Source organism: Lissotriton helveticus, chromosome 1_2 (genome assembly GCF_964261635.1).
Source record: "Lissotriton helveticus chromosome 1_2, aLisHel1.1, whole genome shotgun sequence".
NCBI lineage: Eukaryota > Metazoa > Chordata > Amphibia > Caudata > Salamandridae > Lissotriton > Lissotriton helveticus.
The window spans coordinates 336,151,822-336,178,998 of record NC_136058.1 but is presented as its reverse complement, the minus strand read 5'-3'; the positions used below and the strand labels follow the sequence as shown (position 1 = coordinate 336,178,998).

The 27,177-nt window shown below is 38.6% G+C and overlaps 27 non-coding genes across 27 annotated transcripts; all 27 read left to right on the top strand.

The window, feature by feature from the left end:
- The first annotated feature begins 144 nt into the window (after window positions 1-144).
- On the top strand, window positions 145-217 carry TRNAA-AGC (transfer RNA alanine (anticodon AGC)). Its single transcript has one exon. It is a non-coding gene; the product is annotated as a tRNA-Ala (tRNA).
- Window positions 218-569: 352 nt separating this feature from the next.
- TRNAK-CUU (transfer RNA lysine (anticodon CUU)) lies at window positions 570-642 on the top strand. The gene has a single exon. It is a non-coding gene; the product is annotated as a tRNA-Lys (tRNA).
- A 769-nt stretch (window positions 643-1,411) lies between these two features.
- On the top strand, window positions 1,412-1,484 carry TRNAK-CUU (transfer RNA lysine (anticodon CUU)). Its single transcript has one exon. It is a non-coding gene; the product is annotated as a tRNA-Lys (tRNA).
- A 344-nt stretch (window positions 1,485-1,828) lies between these two features.
- TRNAA-AGC (transfer RNA alanine (anticodon AGC)) lies at window positions 1,829-1,901 on the top strand. The gene has a single exon. It is a non-coding gene; the product is annotated as a tRNA-Ala (tRNA).
- Window positions 1,902-2,671: 770 nt separating this feature from the next.
- TRNAA-AGC (transfer RNA alanine (anticodon AGC)) lies at window positions 2,672-2,744 on the top strand. Its single transcript has one exon. It is a non-coding gene; the product is annotated as a tRNA-Ala (tRNA).
- A 352-nt stretch (window positions 2,745-3,096) lies between these two features.
- TRNAK-CUU (transfer RNA lysine (anticodon CUU)) lies at window positions 3,097-3,169 on the top strand. Its single transcript has one exon. It is a non-coding gene; the product is annotated as a tRNA-Lys (tRNA).
- A 1,182-nt stretch (window positions 3,170-4,351) lies between these two features.
- On the top strand, window positions 4,352-4,424 carry TRNAA-AGC (transfer RNA alanine (anticodon AGC)). Its single transcript has one exon. It is a non-coding gene; the product is annotated as a tRNA-Ala (tRNA).
- Window positions 4,425-6,031: 1,607 nt separating this feature from the next.
- TRNAA-AGC (transfer RNA alanine (anticodon AGC)) lies at window positions 6,032-6,104 on the top strand. Its single transcript has one exon. It is a non-coding gene; the product is annotated as a tRNA-Ala (tRNA).
- Window positions 6,105-6,456: 352 nt separating this feature from the next.
- Window positions 6,457-6,529, top strand: TRNAK-CUU (transfer RNA lysine (anticodon CUU)). Its single transcript has one exon. It is a non-coding gene; the product is annotated as a tRNA-Lys (tRNA).
- Window positions 6,530-8,973: 2,444 nt separating this feature from the next.
- TRNAK-CUU (transfer RNA lysine (anticodon CUU)) lies at window positions 8,974-9,046 on the top strand. Its single transcript has one exon. It is a non-coding gene; the product is annotated as a tRNA-Lys (tRNA).
- A 344-nt stretch (window positions 9,047-9,390) lies between these two features.
- TRNAA-AGC (transfer RNA alanine (anticodon AGC)) lies at window positions 9,391-9,463 on the top strand. The gene has a single exon. It is a non-coding gene; the product is annotated as a tRNA-Ala (tRNA).
- A 352-nt stretch (window positions 9,464-9,815) lies between these two features.
- On the top strand, window positions 9,816-9,888 carry TRNAK-CUU (transfer RNA lysine (anticodon CUU)). Its single transcript has one exon. It is a non-coding gene; the product is annotated as a tRNA-Lys (tRNA).
- A 769-nt stretch (window positions 9,889-10,657) lies between these two features.
- On the top strand, window positions 10,658-10,730 carry TRNAK-CUU (transfer RNA lysine (anticodon CUU)). The gene has a single exon. It is a non-coding gene; the product is annotated as a tRNA-Lys (tRNA).
- Window positions 10,731-11,917: 1,187 nt separating this feature from the next.
- TRNAA-AGC (transfer RNA alanine (anticodon AGC)) lies at window positions 11,918-11,990 on the top strand. The gene has a single exon. It is a non-coding gene; the product is annotated as a tRNA-Ala (tRNA).
- Window positions 11,991-12,342: 352 nt separating this feature from the next.
- TRNAK-CUU (transfer RNA lysine (anticodon CUU)) lies at window positions 12,343-12,415 on the top strand. Its single transcript has one exon. It is a non-coding gene; the product is annotated as a tRNA-Lys (tRNA).
- Window positions 12,416-13,597: 1,182 nt separating this feature from the next.
- Window positions 13,598-13,670, top strand: TRNAA-AGC (transfer RNA alanine (anticodon AGC)). The gene has a single exon. It is a non-coding gene; the product is annotated as a tRNA-Ala (tRNA).
- Window positions 13,671-14,022: 352 nt separating this feature from the next.
- On the top strand, window positions 14,023-14,095 carry TRNAK-CUU (transfer RNA lysine (anticodon CUU)). Its single transcript has one exon. It is a non-coding gene; the product is annotated as a tRNA-Lys (tRNA).
- Window positions 14,096-15,278: 1,183 nt separating this feature from the next.
- TRNAA-AGC (transfer RNA alanine (anticodon AGC)) lies at window positions 15,279-15,351 on the top strand. Its single transcript has one exon. It is a non-coding gene; the product is annotated as a tRNA-Ala (tRNA).
- A 352-nt stretch (window positions 15,352-15,703) lies between these two features.
- On the top strand, window positions 15,704-15,776 carry TRNAK-CUU (transfer RNA lysine (anticodon CUU)). The gene has a single exon. It is a non-coding gene; the product is annotated as a tRNA-Lys (tRNA).
- A 2,444-nt stretch (window positions 15,777-18,220) lies between these two features.
- Window positions 18,221-18,293, top strand: TRNAK-CUU (transfer RNA lysine (anticodon CUU)). The gene has a single exon. It is a non-coding gene; the product is annotated as a tRNA-Lys (tRNA).
- Window positions 18,294-19,475: 1,182 nt separating this feature from the next.
- TRNAA-AGC (transfer RNA alanine (anticodon AGC)) lies at window positions 19,476-19,548 on the top strand. Its single transcript has one exon. It is a non-coding gene; the product is annotated as a tRNA-Ala (tRNA).
- A 352-nt stretch (window positions 19,549-19,900) lies between these two features.
- Window positions 19,901-19,973, top strand: TRNAK-CUU (transfer RNA lysine (anticodon CUU)). The gene has a single exon. It is a non-coding gene; the product is annotated as a tRNA-Lys (tRNA).
- Window positions 19,974-21,155: 1,182 nt separating this feature from the next.
- Window positions 21,156-21,228, top strand: TRNAA-AGC (transfer RNA alanine (anticodon AGC)). Its single transcript has one exon. It is a non-coding gene; the product is annotated as a tRNA-Ala (tRNA).
- A 352-nt stretch (window positions 21,229-21,580) lies between these two features.
- TRNAK-CUU (transfer RNA lysine (anticodon CUU)) lies at window positions 21,581-21,653 on the top strand. The gene has a single exon. It is a non-coding gene; the product is annotated as a tRNA-Lys (tRNA).
- Window positions 21,654-24,097: 2,444 nt separating this feature from the next.
- Window positions 24,098-24,170, top strand: TRNAK-CUU (transfer RNA lysine (anticodon CUU)). Its single transcript has one exon. It is a non-coding gene; the product is annotated as a tRNA-Lys (tRNA).
- A 344-nt stretch (window positions 24,171-24,514) lies between these two features.
- TRNAA-AGC (transfer RNA alanine (anticodon AGC)) lies at window positions 24,515-24,587 on the top strand. The gene has a single exon. It is a non-coding gene; the product is annotated as a tRNA-Ala (tRNA).
- A 352-nt stretch (window positions 24,588-24,939) lies between these two features.
- Window positions 24,940-25,012, top strand: TRNAK-CUU (transfer RNA lysine (anticodon CUU)). Its single transcript has one exon. It is a non-coding gene; the product is annotated as a tRNA-Lys (tRNA).
- Window positions 25,013-27,177: the final 2,165 nt, after the last annotated feature.

Genomic DNA, 27,177 nt, shown 5'->3' with positions numbered 1-27,177 from the left:
CTGAACTGTAAAACATCCCCTAAGTGGAGGTAAGGCATCAGTTAGGAGTGAACTGAACACTCATGTAATGGGCAATTTGACTTCAAATAAAGTGTGGAAGGCATTAACATTACTTTTGAAATGTTATTCTGAGGAGAGCACACAGGGAAATTAGCTCAAATGGTAGAGCGCTCGCTTAGCATGCGAGAGGTAGCGGGATCGATGCCCGCATTCTCCATTCTTAAATGTACATACATTTTATTTTTAACTTGTCAGTGCCAAGCTTGTTGCATAGTAAGAACAGATAAATCACAGATGGCTTTCATATATGGTCACATCATAACAACTAAAGGGGTTTTATCAAAAGGGTTTAGGTATTCGTTAGCTTGTGAGAGCAATTTGACTTCTTATGCAATCTCACAATGACATTTCCACAACTTCCATTTCAATTTTGTCTCATTTTACTTGACACTCTGTCCACTGAGGGATCTATAAATGATAAGTTCCTTGAAAAACAAGAGTTGAGGAATATCCAGGAACTGGTTTTCTTAATGAAAAACGATCAGTTTGCATACTACTTTAAAGAGGGAGCCCGGCTATCTCAGTCGGTAGAGCATGAGACTCTTAATCTCAGGGTCGTGGGTTCGAGCCCCACGTTGGGCGAAAACGCGTAATTTTTGCAGGATTATTTCATTGGCTCTCATAATATGGCAATTAATCTTGCATTAGACATGCAATAACTCCCAAAAATTGTATATCTTTGGTTTCCCATTGGTGGGAAATGTAACTTCAAGATTAGGTAGGGCATTAGTCTAGATTAACATACAGCGATATTACTCCTATTCAAGTACTAAACAGGCCAACCTGAACTGTAAAACATCCCCTAAGTGGAGGTAAGGCATCAGTTAGGAGTGAACTGAACACTCATGTAATGGGCAATTTGACTTCAAATAAAGTGTTGTAGGCATTAACATTACTTTTGAAATGTAATTCTGAGTTAGCACACAGGGGAATTACCTCAAATGGTAGAGCGCTCGCTTAGCATGCGAGAGGTAGCGGGATTTATGCCCGCATTCTCCATTCTAAAATGTACATACATTTTATTTTTAACTTGTCATTGCCAAGCTTGTTGCATAGTAAGAACAGAAAAATCACAGATGGCTTTCATATATGGTAACATCATAACAACTAATGAGATTTTATCAAAAGGGTTTAGGTATTCGTTAGCTTGTGAGAGCAATTTGAGTTCTTATGCAATCTCACAATGACATTTCCACAACTTCCATTTCAATTTTGTCTCATTTTACTTGACACTCTGTCCACTGAGGGATCTATAAATGATAAGTTCCTTGAAAAACAAGAGTTGAGGAATATCCAGGAACTGGTTTTCTTAATGAAAAATGATCTGTTTGCATACTACTTTAAAGAGAGAGCCCGGCTAGCTCAGTCGGTAGAGCATGAGACTCTTAATCTCAGGGTCGTGGGTTCGAGCCCCACGTTGGGCGAAAACGAGTAATTTTTGCAGGATTATTGCATTGGATCTCATAATATGGCAATTAATCTTGCATTAGACATGCAATAACTCCCAAAAATTGTATATCTTTGGTTTCCCATTGGTGGGAAATGTGACTTCAAGATTAGGTAGGGCATTAGTCTAGATTAACATACAGCGATATTACTCCTATTCAAGTACTAAACAGGCCAACCTGAACTGTAAAACATCCCCTAAGTGGAGGTAAGGCATCAGTTAGGAGTGAACTGAACACTCATGTAATGGGCAATTTGACGTCAAATAAAGTGTGGTAGGCATTAACATTACTTTTGAAATGTTATTCTGAGGGAGTCCACAGGGGAATTAGCTCAAATGGTAGAGCGCTCGCTTAGCATGCGAGAGGTAGCGGGATCGATGCCCGCATTCTCCATTCTAAAATGTACATACATTTTATTTTTAACTTGTCATTGGCAAGCTTGTTGCATAGTAAGAACAGATAAATCACAGATGGCTTTCATATATGGTCACATCATAACAACTAAAGCGGTTTTATCAAAAGGGTTTAGGTATTCGTTAGCTTGTGAGAGCAATTTGAGTTCTTATGCAATCTCACAATGACATTTCGACAACTTCCATTTCAATTTTGTCTCATTTTACTTGACACTCTGTCCACTGAGGGATCTATAAATGATAAGTTCCTTGAAAAACAAGAGTTGAGGAATATCCAGGAACTGGTTTTCTTAATGAAAAACGATCAGTTTGCATACTACTTTAAAGAGGGAGCCCGGCTAGCTCATTCTGTAGAGCATGAGACTCTTAATCTCAGGGTCGTGGGTTCGAGCCCCACGTTGAGTGAAAACGAGAAATTTTTGCAGGATTATTTCATTGGCTCTCATAATATGGCAATTAATCTTGCATTAGACATGCAATAACTCCCAAAAATTGTATATCTTTGGTTTCCCATTGGTGGGAAATGTAACTTCAAGATTAGGTAGGGCATTAGTCTAGATTAACATACAGCGATATTACTCCTATTCAAGTACTAAACAGGCCAACCTGAACTGTAAAACATCCCCTAAGTGGAGGTAAGGCATCAGTTAGGAGTGAACTGAACACTCATGTAATGGGCAATTTGACTTCAAATAAAGTGTGGAAGGCATTAACATTACTTTTGAAATGTTATTCTGAGGAGAGCACACAGGGGAATTAGCTCAAATGGTAGAGCGCTCGCTTAGCATGCGAGAGGTAGCGGGATCGATGCCCGCATTCTCCATTCTAAAATGTACATACATTTTATTTTTAACTTGTCATTGCCAAGCTTGTTGCATAGTAAGAACAGATAAATCACAGATGGCTTTCCTATATGGTCACATCATAACAACTAAAGAGATTTTATCAAAAGGGTTTAGGTATTCGTTAGCTTGTGAGAGCAATTTGAGTTCTTATGCAATTCCACAATGACATTTCCACAACTTCCATTTCAATTTTGTCTCATTTTACTTGACATTCTGTCCACTGAGGGATCTATAAATGATAAGTTCCTTGAAAAACAAGAGTTGAGGAATATCCAGGAACTGGTTTTCTTAATGAAAAATGTTCAGTTTGCATACTACTTTAAAGAGGGAGCCCGGCTAGCTCAGTCGGTAGAGCATGAGACTCTTAATCTCAGGGTCATGGGTTCGAGCCCCACGTTGGGCGAAAACGAGTAATTTTTGCAGGATTATTGCATTGGATCTCATAATATGGCAATTAATCTTGCATTAGACATGCAATAACTCCCCAAAAATGTATATCTTTGGTTTCCCATTGGTGGGAAATGTAACTTCAAGATTAGGTAGGGCATTAGTCTAGATTAACATACAGCGATATTACTCCTATTCAAGTACTAAACAGGCCAACCTGAACTGTAAAACATCCCCTAAGTGGAGGTAAGGCATCAGTTCGGAGTGAACTGAACACTCATGTAATGGGCAATTTGACTTCAAATAAAGTGTTGTAGGCATTAACATTACTTTTGAAATGTAATTCTGAGTGAGCACACAGGGGAATTACCTCAAATGGTAGAGCGCTCGCTTAGCATGCGAGAGGTAGCGGGATTTATGCCCGCATTCTCCATTCTAAAATGTACATACATTTTATTTTTAACTTGTCATTGCAAAGCTTGTTGCATAGTAAGAACAGAAAAATCACAGATGGCTTTCATATATGGTAACATCATAACAACTAATGAGATTTTATCAAAAGGGTTTAGGTATTCGTTAGCTTGTGAGAGCAATTTGAGTTCTTATGCAATCTCACAATGACATTTCCACAACTTCCATTTCAATTTTGTCTCATTTTACTTGACACTCTGTCCACTGAGGGATCTATAAATGATAAGTTCCTTGAAAAACAAGAGTTGAGGAATATCCAGGAACTGGTTTTCTTAATGAAAATCGATCAGTTTGCATACTACTTTATAGAGGGAGCCCGGCTAGCTCACTCGGTAGAGCATGAGACTCTTAATCTCAGGGTCGTGGGGCCCCACGTTGGGCGACAACAAGTAATTTTTGCAGGATTATTGCATTGGCTCTCATAATATGGCAATTAATCTTGCATTATACATGCAATAACTCCCCAAAATTGTATATCTTTGGTTTCCCATTGGTGGGAAATGTAACTTCAAGATTAGGTAGGGCATTAGTCTAGATTAACATACAGCGATATTACTCCTATTCAAGTACTAAACAGGCCAACCTGAACTGTAAAACATCCCCTAAGTGGAGGTAAGGCATCAGTTAGGAGTGAACTGAACACTCATGTAATGGGCAATTTGACTTCAAATAAAGTGTGGAAGGCATTAACATTACTTTTGAAATGTTATTCTGAGGAGAGCACAAAGGGGAATTAGCTCAAATGGTAGAGCGCTCGCTTAGCATGCGAGAGGTAGCGGGATCGATGCCCGCATTCTCCATTCTAAAATGTACATACATTTTATTTTTAACTTGTCAGTGCCAAGCTTGTTGCATAGTAAGAACAGATAAATCACAGATGGCTTTCATATATGGTCACATCATAACAACTAAAGAGATTTTATCAAAAGGGTTTAGGTATTCGTTAGCTTGTGAGAGCAATTTGAGTTCTTATGCAATTCCACAATGACATTTCCACAACTTCCATTTCAATTTTGTCTCATTTTACTTGACATTCTGTCCAATGAGGGATCTATAAATGATAAGTTCCTTGAAAAACAAGAGTTGAGGAATATCCAGGAACTGGTTTTCTTAATGAAAAATGTTCAGTTTGCATACTACTTTAAAGAGGGAGCCTGGCTAGCTCAGTCGGTAAAGCATGAGACTCTTAATCTCAGGATCATGGGTTCGAGCCCCACGTTGGGCGAAAACGAGTAATTTTTGCAGGATTATTGCATTGGATCTCATAATATGGCAATTAATCTTGCATTAGACATGCAATAACTCCCCAAAAATGTATATCTTTGGTTTCCCATTGGTGGGAAATGTAACTTCAAGATTAGGTAGGGCATTAGTCTAGATTAACATACAGCGATATTACTCCTATTCAAGTACTAAACAGGCCAACCTGAACTGTAAAACATCCCCTAAGTGGAGGTAAGGCATCAGTTCGGAGTGAACTGAACACTCATGTAATGGGCAATTTGACTTCAAATAAAGTGTTGTAGGCATTAACATTACTTTTGAAATGTAATTCTGAGTGAGCACACAGGGGAATTACCTCAAATGGTAGAGCGCTCGCTTAGCATGCGAGAGGTAGCGGGATTTATGCCCGCATTCTCCATTCTAAAATGTACATACATTTTATTTTTAACTTGTCATTGCCAAGCTTGTTGCATAGTAAGAACAGAAAAATCACAGATGGCTTTCATATATGGTAACATCATAACAACTAATGAGATTTTATCAAAAGGGTTTAGGTATTCCTTAGCTTGTGAGAGCAATTTGAGTTCTTATGCAATCTCACAATGACATTTCCACAACTTCCATTTCAATTTTGTCTCATTTTACTTGACACTCTGTCCACTGAGGGATCTATAAATGATAAGTTCCTTGAAAAACAAGAGTTGAGGAATATCCAGGAACTGGTTTTCTTAATGAAAATCGATCAGTTTGCATACTACTTTATAGAGGGAGCCCGGCTAGCTCACTCGGTAGAGCATGAGACTCTTAATCTCAGGGTCGTGGGGCCCCACGTTGGGCGACAACAAGTAATTTTTGCAGGATTATTGCATTGGCTCTCATAATATGGCAATTAATCTTGCATTATACATGCAATAACTCCCCAAAATTGTATATCTTTGGTTTCCCATTGGTGGGAAATGTAACTTCAAGATTAGGTAGGGCATTAGTCTAGATTAACATACAGCGATATTACTCCTATTCAAGTACTAAACAGGCCAACCTGAACTGTAAAACATCCCCTAAGTGGAGGTAAGGCATCAGTTAGGAGTGAACTGAACACTCATGTAATGGGCAATTTGACTTCAAATAAAGTGTGGAAGGCATTAACATTACTTTTGAAATGTTATTCTGAGGAGAGCACAAAGGGGAATTAGCTCAAATGGTAGAGCGCTCGCTTAGCATGCGAGAGGTAGCGGGATCGATGCCCGCATTCTCCATTCTAAAATGTACATACATTTTATTTTTAACTTGTCAGTGCCAAGCTTGTTGCATAGTAAGAACAGATAAATCACAGATGGCTTTCATATATGGTCACATCATAACAACTAAAGGGGTTTTATCAAAAGGGTTTAGGTATTCGTTAGCTTGTGAGAGCAATTTGAGTTCTTATGCAATCTCACAATGACATTTCCACAACTTCCATTTCAATTTTGTCTCATTTTACTTGACACTCTGTCCACTGAGGGATCTATAAATGATAAGTTCCTTGAAAAACAAGAGTTGAGGAATATCCAGGAACTGGTTTTCTTAATGAAAAACGATCAGTTTGCATACTACTTTAAAGAGGGAGCCTGGCTATCTCAGTCGGTAGAGCATGAGACTCTTAATCTCAGGGCCGTGGGTTCGAGCCCCACGTTGGGCGAAAACGTGTAATTTTTGCAGGATTATTTCATTGGCTCTCATAATATGGCAATTAATCTTGCATTAGACATGCAATAACTCCCAAAAATTGTATATCTTTGGTTTCCCATTGGTGGGAAATGTAACTTCAAGATTAGGTAGGGCATTAGTCTAGATTAACATACAGCGATATTACTCCTATTCAAGTACTAAACAGGCCAACCTGAACTGTAAAACATCCCCTAAGTGGAGGTAAGGCATCAGTTAGGAGTGAACTGAACACTCATGTAATGGGCAATTTGACGTCAAATAAAGTGTGGTAGGCATTATCATTACTTTTGAAATGTTATTTTGAGGGAGTCCACAGGGGAATTAGCTCAAATGGTAGAGCGCTCGCTTAGCATGCGAGAGGTAGCGGGATTGATGCCCACATTCTCCATTCTAAAACGTACATACATTTTATTTTTAACTTGTCATTGGCAAGCTTGTTGCATAGTAAGAACAGATAAATCACAGATGGCTTTCATATATGGTCACATCATAACAACTAAAGCGGTTTTATCAAAAGGGTTTAGGTATTCGTTAGCTTGTGAGAGCAATTTGAGTTCTTATGCAATCTCACAATGACATTTCCACAACTTCCATTTCAATTTTGTCTCATTTTACTTGACACTCTGTCCACTGAGGGATCTATAAATGATAAGTTCCTTGAAAAACAAGAGTTGAGGAATATCCAGGAACTGGTTTTCTTAATGAAAAACGATCAGTTTGCATACTACTTTATAGAGGGAGCCCGGCTAGCTCACTCGGTAGTGCATGAGACTCTTAATCTCAGGGTCGTGGGGCCCCACGTTGGGCGAAAACAAGAAATTTTTGCAGGATTATTGCATTGGCTCTCATAATATGGCAATTAATCTTGCATTATACATGCAATAACTCCCAAAAATTGTATATCTTTGGTTTCCCATTGGTGGGAAATGTAACTTCAAGATTAGGTAGGGCATTAGTCTAGATTAACATACAGCGATATTACTCCTATTCAAGTACTAAACAGGCCAACCTGAACTGTAAAACATCCCCTAAGTGGAGGTAAGGCATCAGTTAGGAGTGAACTGAACACTCATGTAATGGGCAATTTGACTTCAAATAAAGTGTTGTAGGCATTAACATTACTTTTGAAATGTAATTCTGAGTGAGCACACAGGGGAATTACCTCAAATGGTAGAGCGCTCGCTTAGCATGCGAGAGGTAGCGGGATTTATGCCCGCATTCTCCATTCTAAAATGTACATACATTTTATTTTTAACTTGTCATTGCCAAGCTTGTTGCATAGTAAGAACAGAAAAATCACAGATGGCTTTCATATATGGTCACAGCATAACAACTAATGAGATTTTATCAAAAGGGTTTAGGTATTCGTTAGCTTGTGAGAGCAATTTGAGTTCTTATGCAATCTCACAATGACATTTCCACAACTTCCATTTCAATTTTGTCTCATTTTACTTGACACTCTGTCCACTGAGGGATCTATAAATGATAAGTTCCTTGAAAAACAAGAGTTGAGGAATATCCAGGAACTGGTTTTCTTAATGAAAAACGATCAGTTTGCATACTACTTTATAGAGGGAGCCCGGCTAGCTCACTCGGTAGAGCATGAGACTCTTAATCTCAGGGTCGTGGGGCCCCACGTTGGGCGACAACGAGTAATTTTTGCAGGATTATTGCATTGGCTCTCATAATATGGCAATTAATCTTGCATTATACATGCAATAACTCCCCAAAATTGTATATCTTTGGTTTCCCATTGGTGGGAAATGTAACTTCAAGATTAGGTAGGGCATTAGTCTAGATTAACATACAGCGATATTACTCCTATTCAAGTACTAAACAGGTCAACCTGAACTGTAAAACATCCCCTAAGTGGAGGTAAGGCATCAGTTAGGAGTGAACTGAACACTCATGTAATGGGCAATTTGACTTCAAATAAAGTGTGGAAGGCATTAACATTACTTTTGAAATGTTATTCTGAGGAGAGCACACAGCGGAATTAGCTCAAATGGTAGAGCGCTCGCTTAGCATCCGAGAGGTAGCGGGATCGATGCCCGCATTCTCCATTCTAAAATGTACATAAATTTTATTTTTAACTTGTCAGTGCCAAGCTTGTTGCATAGTAAGAACAGATAAATCACAGATGGCTTTCATATATGGTCACATCATAACAACTAAAGGGGTTTTATCAAAAGGGTTTAGGTATTCGTTAGCTTGTGAGAGCAATTTGAGTTCTTATGCAATCTCACAATGACATTTCCACAACTTCCATTTCAATTTTGTCTCAATTTACTTGACACTCTGTCCACTGAGGGATCTATAAATGATAAGTTCCTTGAAAAACAAGAGTTGAGGAATATCCAGGAACTGGTTTTCTTAATGAAAAACGATCAGTTTGCATACTACTTTAAAGAGGGAGCCCGGCTAGCTCAGTCGGTAGAGCATGAGAGTCTTAATCTCAGGGTCGTGGGTTCGAGCCCCACGTTGGGCGAAAACGCGTAATTTTTGCAGGATTATTTCATTGGCTCTCATAATATGGCAATTAATCTTGCATTAGACATGCAATAACTCCCAAAAATTGTATATCTTTGGTTTCCCATTGGTGGGAAATGTAACTTCAAGATTAGGTAGGGCATTAGTCTAGATTAACATACAGCGATATTACTCCTATTCAAGTACTAAACAGGCCAACCTGAACTGTAAAACATCCCCTAAGTGGAGGTAAGGCATCAGTTAGGAGTGAACTGAACACTCATGTAATGGGCAATTTGACGTCAAATAAAGTGTGGAAGGCATTAACATTACTTTTGAAATGTTATTCTGAGGGAGCACACAGGGGAATTAGCTCAAATGGTAGAGCGCTCGCTTAGCATGCGAGAGGTAGCGGGATCGATGCCCGCATTCTCCATTCTAAAATGTACATACATTTTATTTTTAACTTGTCAGTGCCAAGCTTGTTGCATAGTAAGAACAGATAAATCACAGATGGCTTTCATATATGGTCACATCATAACAACTAAAGAGATTTTATCAAAAGGGTTTAGGTATTCGTTAGCTTGTGAGAGCAATTTGAGTTCTTATGCAATTCCACAATGACATTTCCACAACTTCCATTTCAATTTTGTCTCATTTTACTTGACATTCTGTCCACTGAGGGATCTATAAATGATAAGTTCCTTGAAAAACAAGAGTTGAGGAATATCCAGGAACTGGTTTTCTTAATGAAAAATGTTCAGTTTGCATACTACTTTAAAGAGGGAGCCCGGCTAGCTCAGTCGGTAGAGCATGAGACTCTTAATCTCAGGGTCATGGGTTCGAGCCCCACGTTGGGCGAAAACGAGTAATTTTTGCAGGATTATTGCATTGGATCTCATAATATGGCAATTAATCTTGCATTAGACATGCAATAACTCCCCAAAAATGTATATCTTTGGTTTCCCATTGGTGGGAAATGTAACTTCAAGATTAGGTAGGGCATTAGTCTAGATTAACATACAGCGATATTACTCCTATTCAAGTACTAAACAGGCCAACCTGAACTGTAAAACATCCCCTAAGTGGAGGTAAGGCATCAGTTAGGAGTGAACTGAACACTCATGTAATGGGCAATTTGACTTCAAATAAAGTGTTGTAGGCATTAACATTACTTTTGAAATGTAATTCTGAGTGAGCACACAGGGGAATTACCTCAAATGGTAGAGCGCTCGCTTAGCATGCGAGAGGTAGCGGGATTTATGCCCGCATTCTCCATTCTAAAATGTACATACATTTTATTTTTAACTTGTCATTGCCAAGCTTGTTGCATAGTAAGAACAGAAAAATCACAGATGGCTTTCATATATGGTAACATCATAACAACTAATGAGATTTTATCAAAAGGGTTTAGGTATTCGTTAGCTTGTGAGAGCAATTTGAGTTCTTATGCAATCTCACAATGACATTTCCACAACTTCCATTTCAATTTTGTCTCATTTTACTTGACACTCTGTCCACTGAGGGATCTATAAATGATAAGTTCCTTGAAAAACAAGAGTTGAGGAATATCCAGGAACTGGTTTTCTTAATGAAAAATGATCTGTTTGCATACTACTTTAAAGAGAGAGCCCGGCTAGCTCAGTCGGTAGAGCATGAGACTCTTAATCTCAGGGTCGTGGGTTCGAGCCCCACGTTGGGCGAAAACGAGTAATTTTTGCAGGATTATTGCATTGGATCTCATAATATGGCAATTAATCTTGCATTAGACATGCAATAACTCCCAAAAATTGTATATCTTTGGTTTCCCATTGGTGGGAAATGTGACTTCAAGATTAGGTAGGGCATTAGTCTAGATTAACATACAGCGATATTACTCCTATTCAAGTACTAAACAGGCCAACCTGAACTGTAAAACATCCCCTAAGTGGAGGTAAGGCATCAGTTAGGAGTGAACTGAACACTCATGTAATGGGCAATTTGACGTCAAATAAAGTGTGGTAGGCATTAACATTACTTTTGAAATGTTATTCTGAGGGAGTCCACAGGGGAATTAGCTCAAATGGTAGAGCGCTCGCTTAGCATGCGAGAGGTAGCGGGATCGATGCCTGCATTCTCCATTCTAAAATGTACATACATTTTATTTTTAACTTGTCATTGGCAAGCTTGTTGCATAGTAAGAACAGATAAATCACAGATGGCTTTCATATATGGTCACATCATAACAACTAAAGCGGTTTTATCAAAAGGGTTTAGGTATTCGTTAGCTTGTGAGAGCAATTTGAGTTCTTATGCAATCTCACAATGACATTTCGACAACTTCCATTTCAATTTTGTCTCATTTTACTTGACACTCTGTCCACTGAGGGATCTATAAATGATAAGTTCCTTGAAAAACAAGAGTTGAGGAATATCCAGGAACTGGTTTTCTTAATGAAAAACGATCAGTTTGCATACTACTTTAAAGAGGGAGCCCGGCTAGCTCAGTCGGTAGAGCATGAGACTCTTAATCTCAGCGTCGTGGGTTCGAGCCCCACGTTGAGTGAAAACGAGAAATTTTTGCAGGATTATTTCATTGGCTCTCATAATATGGCAATTAATCTTGCATTAGACATGCAATAACTCCCAAAAATTGTATATCTTTGGTTTCCCATTGGTGGGAAATGTAACTTCAAGATTAGGTAGGGCATTAGTCTAGATTAACATACAGCGATATTACTCCTATTCAAGTACTAAACAGGCCAACCTGAACTGTAAAACATCCCCTAAGTGGAGGTAAGGCATCAGTTAGGAGTGAACTGAACACTCATGTAATGGGCAATTTGACTTCAAATAAAGTGTGGAAGGCATTAACATTACTTTTGAAATGTTATTCTGAGGAGAGCACACAGGGGAATTAGCTCAAATGGTAGAGCGCTCGCTTAGCATGCGAGAGGTAGCGGGATCGATGCCCGCATTCTCCATTCTAAAATGTACATACATTTTATTTTTAACTTGTCATTGCCAAGCTTGTTGCATAGTAAGAACAGATAAATCACAGATGGCTTTCCTATATGGTCACATCATAACAACTAAAGAGATTTTATCAAAAGGGTTTAGGTATTCGTTAGCTTGTGAGAGCAATTTGAGTTCTTATGCAATTCCACAATGACATTTCCACAACTTCCATTTCAATTTTGTCTCATTTTACTTGACATTCTGTCCACTGAGGGATCTATAAATGATAAGTTCCTTGAAAAACAAGAGTTGAGGAATATCCAGGAACTGGTTTTCTTAATGAAAAATGTTCAGTTTGCATACTACTTTAAAGAGGGAGCCCGGCTAGCTCAGTCGGTAGAGCATGAGACTCTTAATCTCAGGGTCATGGGTTCGAGCCCCACGTTGGGCGAAAACGAGTAATTTTTGCAGGATTATTGCATTGGATCTCATAATATGGCAATTAATCTTGCATTAGACATGCAATAACTCCCCAAAAATGTATATCTTTGGTTTCCCATTGGTGGGAAATGTAACTTCAAGATTAGGTAGGGCATTAGTCTAGATTAACATACAGCGATATTACTCCTATTCAAGTACTAAACAGGCCAACCTGAACTGTAAAACATCCCCTAAGTGGAGGTAAGGCATCAGTTCGGAGTGAACTGAACACTCATGTAATGGGCAATTTGACTTCAAATAAAGTGTTGTAGGCATTAACATTACTTTTGAAATGTAATTCTGAGTGAGCACACAGGGGAATTACCTCAAATGGTAGAGCGCTCGCTTAGCATGCGAGAGGTAGCGGGATTTATGCCCGCATTCTCCATTCTAAAATGTACATACATTTTATTTTTAACTTGTCATTGCCAAGCTTGTTGCATAGTAAGAACAGAAAAATCACAGATGGCTTTCATATATGGTAACATCATAACAACTAATGAGATTTTATCAAAAGGGTTTAGGTATTCGTTAGCTTGTGAGAGCAATTTGAGTTCTTATGCAATCTCACAATGACATTTCCACAACTTCCATTTCAATTTTGTCTCATTTTACTTGACACTCTGTCCACTGAGGGATCTATAAATGATAAGTTCCTTGAAAAACAAGAGTTGAGGAATATCCAGGAACTGGTTTTCTTAATGAAAATCGATCAGTTTGCATACTACTTTATAGAGGGAGCCCGGCTAGCTCACTCGGTAGAGCATGAGACTCTTAATCTCAGGGTCGTGGGGCCCCACGTTGGGCGACAACAAGTAATTTTTGCAGGATTATTGCATTGGCTCTCATAATATGGCAATTAATCTTGCATTATACATGCAATAACTCCCCAAAATTGTATATCTTTGGTTTCCCATTGGTGGGAAATGTAACTTCAAGATTAGGTAGGGCATTAGTCTAGATTAACATACAGCGATATTACTCCTATTCAAGTACTAAACAGGCCAACCTGAACTGTAAAACATCCCCTAAGTGGAGGTAAGGCATCAGTTAGGAGTGAACTGAACACTCATGTAATGGGCAATTTGACTTCAAATAAAGTGTGGAAGGCATTAACATTACTTTTGAAATGTTATTCTGAGGAGAGCACAAAGGGGAATTAGCTCAAATGGTAGAGCGCTCGCTTAGCATGCGAGAGGTAGCGGGATCGATGCCCGCATTCTCCATTCTAAAATGTACATACATTTTATTTTTAACTTGTCAGTGCCAAGCTTGTTGCATAGTAAGAACAGATAAATCACAGATGGCTTTCATATATGGTCACATCATAACAACTAAAGAGATTTTATCAAAAGGGTTTAGGTATTCGTTAGCTTGTGAGAGCAATTTGAGTTCTTATGCAATTCCACAATGACATTTCCACAACTTCCATTTCAATTTTGTCTCATTTTACTTGACATTCTGTCCAATGAGGGATCTATAAATGATAAGTTCCTTGAAAAACAAGAGTTGAGGAATATCCAGGAACTGGTTTTCTTAATGAAAAATGTTCAGTTTGCATACTACTTTAAAGAGGGAGCCCGGCTAGCTCAGTCGGTAGAGCATGAGACTCTTAATCTCAGGATCATGGGTTCGAGCCCCACGTTGGGCGAAAACGAGTAATTTTTGCTCGGATCTTTTGCTTGGATCTCATAATATGGCAATTAATCTTGCATTAGACATGCAATAACTCCCCAAAAATGTATATCTTTGGTTTCCCATTGGTGGGAAATGTAACTTCAAGATTAGGTAGGGCATTAGTCTAGATTAACATACAGCGATATTACTCCTATTCAAGTACTAAACAGGCCAACCTGAACTGTAAAACATCCCCTAAGTGGAGGTAAGGCATCAGTTCGGAGTGAACTGAACACTCATGTAATGGGCAATTTGACTTCAAATAAAGTGTTGTAGGCATTAACATTACTTTTGAAATGTAATTCTGAGTGAGCACACAGGGGAATTACCTCAAATGGTAGAGCGCTCGCTTAGCATGCGAGAGGTAGCGGGATTTATGCCCGCATTCTCCATTCTAAAATGTACATACATTTTATTTTTAACTTGTCATTGCCAAGCTTGTTGCATAGTAAGAACAGAAAAATCACAGATGGCTTTCATATATGGTAACATCATAACAACTAATGAGATTTTATCAAAAGGGTTTAGGTATTCCTTAGCTTGTGAGAGCAATTTGAGTTCTTATGCAATCTCACAATGACATTTCCACAACTTCCATTTCAATTTTGTCTCATTTTACTTGACACTCTGTCCACTGAGGGATCTATAAATGATAAGTTCCTTGAAAAACAAGAGTTGAGGAATATCCAGGAACTGGTTTTCTTAATGAAAATCGATCAGTTTGCATACTACTTTATAGAGGGAGCCCGGCTAGCTCACTCGGTAGAGCATGAGACTCTTAATCTCAGGGTCGTGGGGCCCCACGTTGGGCGACAACAAGTAATTTTTGCAGGATTATTGCATTGGCTCTCATAATATGGCAATTAATCTTGCATTATACATGCAATAACTCCCCAAAATTGTATATCTTTGGTTTCCCATTGGTGGGAAATGTAACTTCAAGATTAGGTAGGGCATTAGTCTAGATTAACATACAGCGATATTACTCCTATTCAAGTACTAAACAGGCCAACCTGAACTGTAAAACATCCCCTAAGTGGAGGTAAGGCATCAGTTAGGAGTGAACTGAACACTCATGTAATGGGCAATTTGACTTCAAATAAAGTGTGGAAGGCATTAACATTACTTTTGAAATGTTATTCTGAGGAGAGCACAAAGGGGAATTAGCTCAAATGGTAGAGCGCTCGCTTAGCATGCGAGAGGTAGCGGGATCGATGCCCGCATTCTCCATTCTAAAATGTACATACATTTTATTTTTAACTTGTCAGTGCCAAGCTTGTTGCATAGTAAGAACAGATAAATCACAGATGGCTTTCATATATGGTCACATCATAACAACTAAAGGGGTTTTATCAAAAGGGTTTAGGTATTCGTTAGCTTGTGAGAGCAATTTGAGTTCTTATGCAATCTCACAATGACATTTCCACAACTTCCATTTCAATTTTGTCTCATTTTACTTGACACTCTGTCCACTGAGGGATCTATAAATGATAAGTTCCTTGAAAAACAAGAGTTGAGGAATATCCAGGAACTGGTTTTCTTAATGAAAAACGATCAGTTTGCATACTACTTTAAAGAGGGAGCCTGGCTATCTCAGTCGGTAGAGCATGAGACTCTTAATCTCAGGGTCGTGGGTTCGAGCCCCACGTTGGGCGAAAACGTGTAATTTTTGCAGGATTATTTCATTGGCTCTCATAATATGGCAATTAATCTTGCATTAGACATGCAATAACTCCCAAAAATTGTATATCTTTGGTTTCCCATTGGTGGGAAATGTAACTTCAAGATTAGGTAGGGCATTAGTCTAGATTAACATACAGCGATATTACTCCTATTCAAGTACTAAACAGGCCAACCTGAACTGTAAAACATCCCCTAAGTGGAGGTAAGGCATCAGTTAGGAGTGAACTGAACACTCATGTAATGGGCAATTTGACGTCAAATAAAGTGTGGTAGGCATTAACATTACTTTTGAAATGTTATTTGGAGGGAGTCCACAGGGGAATTAGCTCAAATGGTAGAGCGCTCGCTTAGCATGCGAGAGGTAGCGGGATTGATGCCCACATTCTCCATTCTAAAATGTACATACATTTTATTTTTAACTTGTCATTGGCAAGCTTGTTGCATAGTAAGAACAGATAAATCACAGATGGCTTTCATATATGGTCACATCATAACAACTAAAGCGGTTTTATCAAAAGGGTTTAGGTATTCGTTAGCTTGTGAGAGCAATTTGAGTTCTTATGCAATCTCACAATGACATTTCCACAACTTCCATTTCAATTTTGTCTCATTTTACTTGACACTCTGTCCACTGAGGGATCTATAAATGATAAGTTCCTTGAAAAACAAGAGTTGAGGAATATCCAGGAACTGGTTTTCTTAATGAAAAACGATCAGTTTGCATACTACTTTATAGAGGGAGCCCGGCTAGCTCACTCGGTAGTGCATGAGACTCTTAATCTCAGGGTCGTGGGGCCCCACGTTGGGCGAAAACAAGAAATTTTTGCAGGATTATTGCATTGGCTCTCATAATATGGCAATTAATCTTGCATTATACATGCAATAACTCCCAAAAATTGTATATCTTTGGTTTCCCATTGGTGGGAAATGTAACTTCAAGATTAGGTAGGGCATTAGTCTAGATTAACATACAGCGATATTACTCCTATTCAAGTACTAAACAGGCCAACCTGAACTGTAAAACATCCCCTAAGTGGAGGTAAGGCATCAGTTCGGAGTGAACTGAACACTCATGTAATGGGCAATTTGACTTCAAATAAAGTGTTGTAGGCATTAACATTACTTTTGAAATGTAATTCTGAGTGAGCACACAGGGGAATTACCTCAAATGGTAGAGCGCTCGCTTAGCATGCGAGAGGTAGCGGGATTTATGCCCGCATTCTCCATTCTAAAATGTACATACATTTTATTTTTAACTTGTCATTGCCAAGCTTGTTGCATAGTAAGAACAGAAAAATCACAGATGGCTTTCATATATGGTAACATCATAACAACTAATGAGATTTTATCAAAAGGGTTTAGGTATTCGTTAGCTTGTGAGAGCAATTTGAGTTCTTATGCAATCTCACAATGACATTTCCACAACTTCCATTTCAATTTTGTCTCATTTTACTTGACACTCTGTCCACTGAGGGATCTATAAATGATAAGTTCCTTGAAAAACAAGAGTTGAGGAATATCCAGGAACTGGTTTTCTTAATGAAAATCGATCAGTTTGCATACTACTTTATAGAGGGAGCCCGGCTAGCTCACTCGGTAGAGCATGAGACTCTTAATCTCAGGGTCGTGGGGCCCCACGTTGGGCGACAACAAGTAATTTTTGCAGGATTATTGCATTGGCTCTCATAATATGGCAATTAATCTTGCATTATACATGCAATAACTCCCCAAAATTGTATATCTTTGGTTTCCCATTGGTGGGAAATGTAACTTCAAGATTAGGTAGGGCATTAGTCTAGATTAACATACAGCGATATTACTCCTATTCAAGTACTAAACAGGCCAACCTGAACTGTAAAACATCCCCTAAGTGGAGGTAAGGCATCAGTTAGGAGTGAACTGAACACTCATGTAATGGGCAATTTGACTTCAAATAAAGTGTGGAAGGCATTAACATTACTTTTGAAATGTTATTCTGAGGAGAGCACAAAGGGGAATTAGCTCAAATGGTAGAGCGCTCGCTTAGCATGCAAGAGGTAGCGGGATCGATGCCCGCATTCTCCATTCTAAAATGTACATACATGTTATTTTTAACTTGTCATTGCCAAGCTTGTTGCATAGTAAGAACAGATAAATCACAGATGGCTTTCATATATGGTCACATCATAACAACTAAAGAGATTTTATCAAAAGGGTTTAGGTATTCGTTAGCTTGTGAGAGCAATTTGAGTTCTTATGCAATTCCACAATGACATTTCCACAACTTCCATTTCAATTTTGTCTCATTTTACTTGACATTCTGTCCACTGAGGGATCTATAAATGATAAGTTCCTTGAAAAACAAGAGTTGAGGAATATCCAGGAACTGGTTTTCTTAATGAAAAATGTTCAGTTTGCATACTACTTTAAAGAGGGAGCCCGGCTAGCTCAGTCGGTAGAGCATGAGACTCTTAATCTCAGGGTCATGGGTTCGAGCCCCACGTTGGGCGAAAACGAGTAATTTTTGCAGGATTATTGCATTGGATCTCATAATATGGCAATTAATCTTGCATTAGACATGCAATAACTCCCCAAAAATGTATATCTTTGGTTTCCCATTGGTGGGAAATGTAACTTCAAGATTAGGTAGGGCATTAGTCTAGATTAACATACAGCGATATTACTCCTATTCAAGTACTAAACAGGCCAACCTGAACTGTAAAACATCCCCTAAGTGGAGGTAAGGCATCAGTTCGGAGTGAACTGAACACTCATGTAATGGGCAATTTGACTTCAAATAAAGTGTTGTAGGCATTAACATTACTTTTGAAATGTAATTCTGAGTGAGCACACAGGGGAATTACCTCAAATGGTAGAGCGCTCGCTTAGCATGCGAGAGGTAGCGGGATTTATGCCCGCATTCTCCATTCTAAAATGTACATACATTTTATTTTTAACTTGTCATTGCCAAGCTTGTTGCATAGTAAGAACAGAAAAATCACAGATGGCTTTCATATATGGTAACATCATAACAACTAATGAGATTTTATCAAAAGGGTTTAGGTATTCGTTAGCTTGTGAGAGCAATTTGAGTTCTTATGCAATCTCACAATGACATTTCCACAACTTCCATTTCAATTTTGTCTCATTTTACTTGACACTCTGTCCACTGAGGGATCTATAAATGATAAGTTCCTTGAAAAACAAGAGTTGAGGAATATCCAGGAACTGGTTTTCTTAATGAAAATCGATCAGTTTGCATACTACTTTATAGAGGGAGCCCGGCTAGCTCACTCGGTAGAGCATGAGACTCTTAATCTCAGGGTCGTGGGGCCCCACGTTGGGCGACAACAAGTAATTTTTGCAGGATTATTGCATTGGCTCTCATAATATGGCAATTAATCTTGCATTATACATGCAATAACTCCCCAAAATTGTATATCTTTGGTTTCCCATTGGTGGGAAATGTAACTTCAAGATTAGGTAGGGCATTAGTCTAGATTAACATACAGCGATATTACTCCTATTCAAGTACTAAACAGGCCAACCTGAACTGTAAAACATCCCCTAAGTGGAGGTAAGGCATCAGTTAGGAGTGAACTGAACACTCATGTAATGGGCAATTTGACTTCAAATAAAGTGTGGAAGGCATTAACATTACTTTTGAAATGTTATTCTGAGGAGAGCACAAAGGGGAATTAGCTCAAATGGTAGAGCGCTCGCTTAGCATGCGAGAGGTAGCGGGATCGATGCCCGCATTCTCCATTCTAAAATGTACATACATTTTATTTTTAACTTGTCAGTGCCAAGCTTGTTGCATAGTAAGAACAGATAAATCACAGATGGCTTTCATATATGGTCACATCATAACAACTAAAGAGATTTTATCAAAAGGGTATAGGTATTCGTTAGCTTGTGAGAGCAATTTGAGTTCTTATGCAATTCCACAATGACATTTCCACAACTTCCATTTCAATTTTGTCTCATTTTACTTGACATTCTGTCCAATGAGGGATCTATAAATGATAAGTTCCTTGAAAAACAAGAGTTGAGGAATATCCAGGAACTGGTTTTCTTAATGAAAAATGTTCAGTTTGCATACTACTTTAAAGAGGGAGCCCGGCTAGCTCAGTCGGTAGAGCATGAGACTCTTAATCTCAGGATCATGGGTTCGAGCCCCACGTTGGGCGAAAACGAGTAATTTTTGCAGGATTATTGCATTGGATCTCATAATATGGCAATTAATCTTGCATTAGACATGCAATAACTCCCCAAAAATGTATATCTTTGGTTTCCCATTGGTGGGAAATGTAACTTCAAGATTAGGTAGGGCATTAGTCTAGATTAACATACAGCGATATTACTCCTATTCAAGTACTAAACAGGCCAACCTGAACTGTAAAACATCCCCTAAGTGGAGGTAAGGCATCAGTTCGGAGTGAACTGAACACTCATGTAATGGGCAATTTGACTTCAAATAAAGTGTTGTAGGCATTAACATTACTTTTGAAATGTAATTCTGAGTGAGCACACAGGGGAATTACCTCAAATGGTAGAGCGCTCGCTTAGCATGCGAGAGGTAGCGGGATTTATGCCCGCATTCTCCATTCTAAAATGTACATACATTTTATTTTTAACTTGTCATTGCCAAGCTTGTTGCATAGTAAGAACAGAAAAATCACAGATGGCTTTCATATATGGTAACATCATAACAACTAATGAGATTTTATCAAAAGGGTTTAGGTATTCCTTAGCTTGTGAGAGCAATTTGAGTTCTTATGCAATCTCACAATGACATTTCCACAACTTCCATTTCAATTTTGTCTCATTTTACTTGACACTCTGTCCACTGAGGGATCTATAAATGATAAGTTCCTTGAAAAACAAGAGTTGAGGAATATCCAGGAACTGGTTTTCTTAATGAAAATCGATCAGTTTGCATACTACTTTATAGAGGGAGCCCGGCTAGCTCACTCGGTAGAGCATGAGACTCTTAATCTCAGGGTCGTGGGGCCCCACGTTGGGCGACAACAAGTAATTTTTGCAGGATTATTGCATTGGCTCTCATAATATGGCAATTAATCTTGCATTATACATGCAATAACTCCCCAAAATTGTATATCTTTGGTTTCCCATTGGTGGGAAATGTAACTTCAAGATTAGGTAGGGCATTAGTCTAGATTAACATACAGCGATATTACTCCTATTCAAGTACTAAACAGGCCAACCTGAACTGTAAAACATCCCCTAAGTGGAGGTAAGGCATCAGTTAGGAGTGAACTGAACACTCATGTAATGGGCAATTTGACTTCAAATAAAGTGTGGAAGGCATTAACATTACTTTTGAAATGTTATTCTGAGGAGAGCACAAAGGGGAATTAGCTCAAATGGTAGAGCGCTCGCTTAGCATGCGAGAGGTAGCGGGATCGATGCCCGCATTCTCCATTCTAAAATGTACATACATTTTATTTTTAACTTGTCAGTGCCAAGCTTGTTGCATAGTAAGAACAGATAAATCACAGATGGCTTTCATATATGGTCACATCATAACAACTAAAGGGGTTTTATCAAAAGGGTTTAGGTATTCGTTAGCTTGTGAGAGCAATTTGAGTTCTTATGCAATCTCACAATGACATTTCCACAACTTCCATTTCAATTTTGTCTCATTTTACTTGACACTCTGTCCACTGAGGGATCTATAAATGATAAGTTCCTTGAAAAACAAGAGTTGAGGAATATCCAGGAACTGGTTTTCTTAATGAAAAACGATCAGTTTGCATACTACTTTAAAGAGGGAGCCTGGCTATCTCAGTCGGTAGAGCATGAGACTCTTAATCTCAGGGTCGTGGGTTCGAGCCCCACGTTGGGCGAAAACGTGTAATTTTTGCAGGATTATTTCATTGGCTCTCATAATATGGCAATTAATCTTGCATTAGACATGCAATAACTCCCAAAAATTGTATATCTTTGGTTTCCCATTGGTGGGAAATGTAACTTCAAGATTAGGTAGGGCATTAGTCTAGATTAACATACAGCGATATTACTCCTATTCAAGTACTAAACAGGCCAACCTGAACTGTAAAACATCCCCTAAGTGGAGGTAAGGCATCAGTTAGGAGTGAACTGAACACTCATGTAATGGGCAATTTGACGTCAAATAAAGTGTGGTAGGCATTAACATTACTTTTGAAATGTTATTTTGAGGGAGTCCACAGGGGAATTAGCTCAAATGGTAGAGCGCTCGCTTAGCATGCGAGAGGTAGCGGGATTGATGCCCACATTCTCCATTCTAAAATGTACATACATTTTATTTTTAACTTGTCATTGGCAAGCTTGTTGCATAGTAAGAACAGATAAATCACAGATGGCTTTCATATATGGTCACATCATAACAACTAAAGCGGTTTTATCAAAAGGGTTTAGGTATTCGTTAGCTTGTGAGAGCAATTTGAGTTCTTATGCAATCTCACAATGACATTTCCACAACTTCCATTTCAATTTTGTCTCATTTTACTTGACACTCTGTCCACTGAGGGATCTATAAATGATAAGTTCCTTGAAAAACAAGAGTTGAGGAATATCCAGGAACTGGTTTTCTTAATGAAAAACGATCAGTTTGCATACTACTTTATAGAGGGAGCCCGGCTAGCTCACTCGGTAGTGCATGAGACTCTTAATCTCAGGGTCGTGGGGCCCCACGTTGGGCGAAAACAAGAAATTTTTGCAGGATTATTGCATTGGCTCTCATAATATGGCAATTAATCTTGCATTATACATGCAATAACTCCCAAAAATTGTATATCTTTGGTTTCCCATTGGTGGGAAATGTAACTTCAAGATTAGGTAGGGCATTAGTCTAGATTAACATACAGCGATATTACTCCTATTCAAGTACTAAACAGGCCAACCTGAACTGTAAAACATCCCCTAAGTGGAGGTAAGGCATCAGTTAGGAGTGAACTGAACACTCATGTAATGGGCAATTTGACTTCAAATAAAGTGTTGTAGGCATTAACATTACTTTTGAAATGTAATTCTGAGTGAGCACACAGGGGAATTACCTCAAATGGTAGAGCGCTCGCTTAGCATGCGAGAGGTAGCGGGATTTATGCCCGCATTCTCCATTCTAAAATGTACAAACATTTTATTTTTAACTTGTCATTGCCAAGCTTGTTGCATAGTAAGAACAGAAAAATCACAGATGGCTTTCATATATGGTCACAGCATAACAACTAATGAGATTTTATCAAAAGGGTTTAGGTATTCGTTAGCTTGTGAGAGCAATTTGAGTTCTTATGCAATCTCACAATGACATTTCCACAACTTCCATTTCAATTTTGTCTCATTTTACTTGACACTCTGTCCACTGAGGGATCTATAAATGATAAGTTCCTTGAAAAACAAGAGTTGAGGAATATCCAGGAACTGGTTTTCTTAATGAAAAACGATCAGTTTGCATACTACTTTATAGAGGGAGCCCGGCTAGCTCACTCGGTAGAGCATGAGACTCTTAATCTCAGGGTCGTGGGGCCCCACGTTGGGCGACAACGAGTAATTTTTGCAGGATTATTGCATTGGCTCTCATAATATGGCAATTAATCTTGCATTATACATGCAATAACTCCCCAAAATTGTATATCTTTGGTTTCCCATTGGTGGGAAATGTAACTTCAAGATTAGGTAGGGCATTAGTCTAGATTAACATACAGCGATATTACTCCTATTCAAGTACTAAACAGGTCAACCTGAACTGTAAAACATCCCCTAAGTGGAGGTAAGGCATCAGTTAGGAGTGAACTGAACACTCATGTAATGGGCAATTTGACTTCAAATAAAGTGTGGAAGGCATTAACATTACTTTTGAAATGTTATTCTGAGGAGAGCACACAGCGGAATTAGCTCAAATGGTAGAGCGCTCGCTTAGCATCCGAGAGGTAGCGGGATCGATGCCCGCATTCTCCATTCTAAAATGTACATAAATTTTATTTTTAACTTGTCAGTGCCAAGCTTGTTGCATAGTAAGAACAGATAAATCACAGATGGCTTTCATATATGGTCACATCATAACAACTAAAGGGGTTTTATCAAAAGGGTTTAGGTATTCGTTAGCTTGTGAGAGCAATTTGAGTTCTTATGCAATCTCACAATGACATTTCCACAACTTCCATTTCAATTTTGTCTCAATTTACTTGACACTCTGTCCACTGAGGGATCTATAAATGATAAGTTCCTTGAAAAACAAGAGTTGAGGAATATCCAGGAACTGGTTTTCTTAATGAAAAACGATCAGTTTGCATACTACTTTAAAGAGGGAGCCCGGCTAGCTCAGTCGGTAGAGCATGAGAGTCTTAATCTCAGGGTCGTGGGTTCGAGCCCCACGTTGGGCGAAAACGCGTAATTTTTGCAGGATTATTTCATTGGCTCTCATAATATGGCAATTAATCTTGCATTAGACATGCAATAACTCCCAAAAATTGTATATCTTTGGTTTCCCATTGGTGGGAAATGTAACTTCAAGATTAGGTAGGGCATTAGTCTAGATTAACATACAGCGATATTACTCCTATTCAAGTACTAAACAGGCCAACCTGAACTGTAAAACATCCCCTAAGTGGAGGTAAGGCATCAGTTAGGAGTGAACTGAACACTCATGTAATGGGCAATTTGACGTCAAATAAAGTGTGGAAGGCATTAACATTACTTTTGAAATGTTATTCTGAGGGAGCACACAGGGGAATTAGCTCAAATGGTAGAGCGCTCGCTTAGCATGCGAGAGGTAGCGGGATCGATGCCCGCATTCTCCATTCTAAAATGTACATACATTTTATTTTTAACTTGTCAGTGCCAAGCTTGTTGCATAGTAAGAACAGATAAATCACAGATGGCTTTCATATATGGTCACATCATAACAACTAAAGAGATTTTATCAAAAGGGTTTAGGTATTCGTTAGCTTGTGAGAGCAATTTGAGTTCTTATGCAATTCCACAATGACATTTCCACAACTTCCATTTCAATTTTGTCTCATTTTACTTGACATTCTGTCCACTGAGGGATCTATAAATGATAAGTTCCTTGAAAAACAAGAGTTGAGGAATATCCAGGAACTGGTTTTCTTAATGAAAAATGTTCAGTTTGCATACTACTTTAAAGAGGGAGCCCGGCTAGCTCAGTCGGTAGAGCATGAGACTCTTAATCTCAGGGTCATGGGTTCGAGCCCCACGTTGGGCGAAAACGAGTAATTTTTGCAGGATTATTGCATTGGATCTCATAATATGGCAATTAATCTTGCATTAGACATGCAATAACTCCCCAAAAATGTATATCTTTGGTTTCCCATTGGTGGGAAATGTAACTTCAAGATTAGGTAGGGCATTAGTCTAGATTAACATACAGCGATATTACTCCTATTCAAGTACTAAACAGGCCAACCTGAACTGTAAAACATCCCCTAAGTGGAGGTAAGGCATCAGTTAGGAGTGAACTGAACACTCATGTAATGGGCAATTTGACTTCAAATAAAGTGTTGTAGGCATTAACATTACTTTTGAAATGTAATTCTGAGTGAGCACACAGGGGAATTACCTCAAATGGTAGAGCGCTCGCTTAGCATGCGAGAGGTAGCGGGATTTATGCCCGCATTCTCCATTCTAAAATGTACATACATTTTATTTTTAACTTGTCATTGCCAAGCTTGTTGCATAGTAAGAACAGAAAAATCACAGATGGCTTTCATATATGGTCACATCATAACAACTAATGAGATTTTATCAAAAGGGTTTAGGTATTCGTTAGCTTGTGAGAGCAATTTGAGTTCTTATGCAATCTCACAATGACATTTCCACAACTTCCATTTCAATTTTGTCTCATTTTACTTGACACTCTGTCCACTGAGGGATCTATAAATGATAAGTTCCTTGAAAAACAAGAGTTGAGGAATATCCAGGAACTGGTTTTCTTAATGAAAAACGATCAGTTTGCATACTACTTTATAGAGGGAGCCCGGCTAGCTCACTCGGTAGAGCATGAGACTCTTAATCTCAGGGTCGTGGGGCCCCACGTTGGGCGACAACAAGTAATTTTTGCAGGATTATTGCATTGGCTCTCATAATATGGCAATTAATCTTGCATTATACATGCAATAACTCCCCAAAATTGTATATCTTTGGTTTCCCATTGGTGGGAAATTTAACTTCAAGATTAGGTAGGGCATTAGTCTAGATTAACATACAGCGATATTACTCCTATTCAAGTACTAAACAGGCCAACCTGAACTGTAAAACATCCCCTAAGTGGAGGTAAGGCATCAGTTAGGAGTGAACTGAACACTCATGTAATGGGCAATTTGACTTCAAATAAAGTGTTGTAGGCATTAACATTACTTTTGAAATGTAATTCTGAGTGAGCACACAGGGGAATTAGCTCAAATGGTAGAGCGCTCACTTAGCATGCGAGAGGTAGCGGGATTTATGCCCGCATTCTCCATTCTAAAATGTACATACATTTTATTTTTAACTTGTCATTGCCAAGCTTGTTGCATAGTAAGAACAGAAAAATCACAGATGGCTTTCATATATGGTCACATCATAACAACTAATGAGATTTTATCAAAAGGGTTTAGGTATTCGTTAGCTTGTGAGAGCAATTTGAGTTCTTATGCAATCTCACAATGACATTTCCACAACTTCCATTTCAATTTTGTCTCATTTTACTTGACACTCTGTCCACTGAGGGATCTATAAATGATAAGTTCCTTGAAAAACAAGAGTTGAGGAATATCCAGGAACTGGTTTTCTTAATGAAAAACGATCAGTTTGCATACTGCTTTAAAGAGGGAGCCCGGCTAGCTCAGACGGTAGAGCATGAGACTCTTTATCTCAGGGTCGTGGGTTTGAGCCCCACGTTCGGCGAAAACGAGTAATTTTTGCAGGATTATTGCATTGGATCTCATAATATGGCAATTAATCTTGCATTAGACATACAATAACTCCCCAAAATAGTATATCTTTGGTTTCCCATTGGTGGGAAATGTAACTTCAAGATTAGGTAGGGCATTAGTCTAGATTAACAAACAGCGATATTACTCCTATTCAAGTACTAAACAGGCCAACCTGAACTGTAAAACATCCCCTAAGTGGAGGTAAGGCATCAGTTAGGAGTGAACTGAACACTCATGTAATGGGCAATTTGACTTCAAATAAAGTGTTGTAGGCATTAACATTACTTTTGAAATGTAATTCTGAGTGAGCACACAGGGGAATTACCTCAAATGGTAGAGCGCTCGCTTAGCATGCGAGAGGTAGCGGGATTTATGCCCGCATTCTCCATTCTAAAATGTACATACATTTTATTTTTAACTTGTCATTGCCAAGCTTGTTGCATAGTAAGAACAGAAA